Below are 5,146 nucleotides of genomic sequence, written 5' to 3'. Positions count from 1 at the left end.
GCTGGGCTGTTCAAGGGGTTGAAGCTCTCGGATGAGGAGAAGAAGGGAGTCAAGATCAGGATCTTGGCCAAGGAAAAGGGGAAGGAGGTGGCGGCTCAGGCGGTTGGGAAGGTGATGTCGGAGAAGCCGAGGCATCCCGATGCGATCTGTCTCACGCTGGGGAAGATCTAGTGCCCAATCAAGGGGATTGATTGCAAGGAGATAGGGGTAAACAAATTCTTGTTCACGTTTCATCAGGAGACGGGGAAGAGGAAGGCGCTGGATGATGGTCCCTGGATGTTCGATAAAGATCTGGTGGTGGTGGAAGACTATGTGCCTAGTAAAAGGCCGGAGGACTACCAATTCAATAATATTCCGATCTGGGTTAGGGTCTTTGATTTGCCCCTGGGTATGATGAATGAGGAAGCTGCTGAAGATATCGAAAACCTAATCGGTCGCTTTGAGGAGGCAGATACTGGAGCTGATGGTAACACAATAGGCAAGTACCTGAGGATTAAGGTGCGTATGAGTATTGATAAACCCATTATGAGGGGGTTCACTTTGAGTGATGAGTCAGAGGGGGGAAGATGCATGATAAGCAGATGGTAGTAGCGGGGATGGAGGAGGAAGAGGAGGAGAGAGGATGGTGTAGATTCGAATATGAATTTCTCCTGGACTTTTGTTACACGTGTGGTGTGATCGGACACGGGGAGAAGGATTGCTGGATCAAATGTGGGAAGGGAGGTAAACAACAGTTTGGGAGGTGGCTCAAAGCTGACATGGGGCAGAGAAGGGGTTATGCAGAGGAGGGTCTGTGGAGGAGTAGTAGTCGTAGCTCGGGTAGAGGAAGGAACTTTGGATTCAGTAAATCGGGAGAAAGGTCGGGAAGCGGCAGTGACAGTTTATCATGGTGCAAAAGTGATTCGCGGTCTGGAGAGGGAAGACAGGAGGCTAAAGAGAAAGGGGAGGAGGTGACTAGTCCCCCAAAGAATGCCACTATCCCCAAACTAGGAGGAGAACCGAAGAAGCTGGTCTTTCAGGAGAGGGTTACAACTACGAAGATGGGTGGGACGGGGAAGAATGTGGGAGTTGGAGGGTCACTAACCAGAGATGTCAGGGGTACCATCAATATACCTGGCGTGAAGGAGAAGGGCGCTTAGGTCAAGGTGGGGGGAGAGGATGAGACTATGCCGTTGGAGGGTGTGAGTAGCAGGAACCCGGAGGGCAAGAGGTATAAGAAGAAGGGTAGAGACAAGGTGAGGTCGGAGGGCAATGTTGCTAGGGAGGTGGTTCTAGGTCAGAAGAGAGGGGGAGTAGATGAGGAGCAGGAGAAGGCGGGGAAGAAGAGTAGAGTGGAGGGAGGAGAAGATAAGGTGGAAGGGAGTCAATATGTTCAGAGGGAGGAATCTCATGAATATACATCGGCCGGGTTGCAAGAGCAGCCCCGCCGGGAGCAATGAAAATTGTTGGATGGAACTGCCGGGGACTCGGGAACGGCCCATCAGTTCGTAGCCTCCTAGATCCGGGGAGGGAGGAGGAACCCGACATTGTGTTCTTGGCGGAGACTAAACTGACAGAGAAGGAACTGGAGAGATTCAGGTGGACTCTTGGTCTTGCCCACTTGGTAGTCTGGAACCCAGAGGGGAGAAGTAGAGGAGTGGCACTTTTTTGGAAGAGGGGTGTTGATGTGACTCTACGATCATATGGAAGGCGACATGTTGATGCAGATGTGGTGGAGGAGGATGGTAGGGTGTGGCGTTTAACGGGTGTCTATGGAGAGTCGGATGCAGAGAGGAAAGTGGAGACGTGGAGGGTAATGAGACTGCTAGCTCAACAGCATCAAGTTGGAAGACCGTGGCTTTGTTTGGGTGACATCGGATGAAAGAATCGGGGGTGCTATTAGACCGCAGCGGTACATGGATCGCTTCAGAGAAGCTTTGGAGGCCTACGAGTTATGTGACATCGGTTACGAAGGTGATAAGTACACATGGAGGAACCACAGTAAGGATATTGACTCGTACATCTGTGAGCGGTTGGACAGGGCCACGGCAAATGCCTTATGGTGTGAATGGTTCCCTGAGTTCACAGTTATCAATGGAGCTCCTCGACATTCAGATCACCGACCAGTCATCGTTAGCACTCAAGGAGGAGGTAGGAGGATGGCGGGAGGCGACAGAGGATTTTGATTTGAAGCCTGGTGGCTGAAAGAGGAGGGTTGTAGTGCGGAGGTGCAAAGGACGTGGGGGCAGGGCTGTCAGAAGGGAAGTGGAGATGTAGCATCTGCTATGCGGTGTGTGGCTGGGAGAATTAGGAAGTGGGGTAAGGAAGTGGCGGGGGAGTTGGAGAGTCGCCTGAGGAAAGCGCGTCGGAGCCTGGAGAGTTGCATGAGGGCTCCGGTGTCTGAGGAGAAAATAAGAGAGGAGGCGAGGTTGAGATGCATTGTGGAGGACTTAGAAGAAAAGAAGGATACCAAAGCAAAACAGTTATCACATGTCTCATGGCTGAGAGATGGAAACAGGTGCACGCGATATTTTATGGCAGTGGCGTCGGCGAAGAAGAAAGCTAACAGAATCAAGATGTTAAGGAGGGATGATGGGACGGAAGTGAAGGAAGGAGAAGGGCTTAATAACTATGTGTGCTCTTTTTTCGAGACCTTTTTACGTCCACTGGTGGTCACCGCATGGATGAACTTCTGTCAAAGGTGCACCCACACGTTACTGAGGCTATGAAAGGCATCCTTTAAGAGGAAGTAATCCGAGAGGAGGTTAAAGCAGCGCTTGATCACATAGGAGATCTCAAGGCACCGGGGCCGGATGGCATGCCCTCAATTATATATAAGAAACACTGGCATTTCATGGGCGAGAAGGTTGTAGATGAAGTGATCTCGGTCCTCAAGGGGGGCCCGATGCCGGACGGATGGATTGATACTGTCGTGGTACTCATCCCCAAAGTGAAGAATCCATGTAGAATCAAGGATCTAAGACCCATCAGTCTGTGCAATGTAGTATACAAGTTATGTTCCAAGGTGATCGCGAACATGTTGAAGTTAGTGCTCCCGGATATTATATCGGACAACCAAAGTGCTTTTGTTCCTGGTCGTCTCATCACCGACAATGTACTCATTGCTTATGAACTGTCGCATGTCCTACTGAATAAGAGGAGAGGGGGGGATGGTATTGCGGCGGTGAAGGCGGACATGAGCAAGGCCTATGACAGAGTTGAATGGGATTTCATGCGGGCAATGCTTCTCAAGTTGGGGTTCGGCACTCGATGGGTCGACCTAGTGATGAACTATGTTACCACTATGCATTATCAAATCAAGATCAATGGAGAGTTAACAGAGCAGTTTACTCCCACCCGAGGGTTACGTCAGGGCGACCTATCCTCGCCGTATCTCTTTGTCATATACGCGGAGGGGTTGTCGGCATTGTTACATGATGCGGAAGCAACTGGCCGAATAGGGGGTGTGAAAATTTGCCCGACAGCACCGGTAGTTTCACACCTACTGTTTGCAGATGATTCTGTGTTACTGCTCAAGGTGAAGAGGGAGGAGGCAGAGGCGTTGAGGGAAATTCTGGACCTCTATGAAAGTTGCTCGGGGCAATGCATAAACTTAGAAAAGTCGGCGATCATTTTCAGTCCAAACACCTGCGCTGCAGCAAAGAATGAAGTGAAGAACGCCTTGCAGATCCAGAGCGAAACTTGGAACGAAAAATATCTTGGTCTGCCTGTTCATGTTGGTAAATCGAGGAAGAAGGCGTTTGCGTTTGTCAAGAACGCGATCTCGGGGAAGATCTATGGTTGGAAGGAGAGACTGATTGTGAAAACGGGGAAGGAAACGATAGTCACTGCGGTGGCCCAGGCTATACCCACGTTCACTATGTCATGCTTCTACCTGACAAAGACTTTCTGTGAGGATCTTAGCTCACTGATTGGGAACTATTGGTGGAGTCAGCAAGATAAGGAACACACGGCCCACTGGATAGGTTGGAATAAACTGACGATGCCAAAGACACAAGGAGGGCTCGGTTTTAGAGATATGCACGTGTTCAATGTCGCCATGCTGTCCCGTCAGGTATGGAGGCTAATCCAACACCCGGTGAGGGAGTCCTCGATTAGGGGGTGTCCGGATAGCCGGACTATACCTTCAGCCGGACTCCTGGACTATCAAGATACAAGATTGAAGACTTCGTCCCGTGTCCGGAAGGGACTTTCCTTGGCGTGGAAGGCAAGCTTGGCGATATGGATATGTAGATCTCCTACCATTGTAACCGACTCTGTGTAACCCTAGCCCTCTCCGGTGTCTATATAAACCGGAGGTTTTTAGTCCATAGGACGAACAACAATCATACCATAGGCTAGCTTCTAGGGTTTAGCCTCTCTGATCTCGTGGTAGATCTACTCTTGTACTACCCATATCATCAATATTAATCAAGCAGGACGTAGGGTTTTACCTCCATCAAGAGGGACCGAACCTGGGTAAAACATCGTGTCTCCTGCCTCCTGTTACCATCCGCCTAGACGCACAATTCGGGACCCCCTACCCGAGATCCGCCGTTTTTGACACCGACATTGGTGCTTTCATTGAGAGTTCCTCTATGTCGTCACTTTTAGGCCTGATGGCTCCTCCGATCATCAACGACGATGCGATCCAGAGTGAGACTTTTCTCCCCGGACAGATCTTCGTATTTGGCGGCTTTGCACTGCGGGCCAATTCGCTTGGCCATCTGGAGCAGATCGAAAGCTAAGCCCCTGGCCGTCAGGTCAGATTTGGAAGTTTAAACTACACAGCGGACCTCCGCGGAGACTTGATCTTCAATGGATTCGAGCCGCAGCTGATCGCGCCGCACTGTCACGATGGGCATGATCTAGCTCTGCCACCGAACAGTGCCCTGGAGGCCGCACCCGCATCAGCTCCGACCCTTAATTCGGAGCCAACTGCGCCAATCAAGGATGGGTGGTTGGACATCGCCTCGGGGGCTGCAATCTCTACGGCGGTCGAGCCGAACACCAGCCCTATTCTTTGCGAAGCCCGTGACTCCAAGGAGCCGGACTCCTCTCCAGACTCCGAGCGCTTTGTGCCCCTACTGATCGAACCCGATTGGGCGCCGATCATGGAGTTCACCGCCGCGGACATCTTTCAGCACTCCCCCTTCGGCGATATTCT

The sequence above is a fragment of the Triticum aestivum genome, chromosome 2A, assembly GCF_018294505.1.
Source record: "Triticum aestivum cultivar Chinese Spring chromosome 2A, IWGSC CS RefSeq v2.1, whole genome shotgun sequence".
NCBI lineage: Eukaryota > Viridiplantae > Streptophyta > Magnoliopsida > Poales > Poaceae > Triticum > Triticum aestivum.
The sequence above is the reverse complement of the archived record's forward strand: the minus strand, read 5'-3'. Positions refer to the sequence as shown.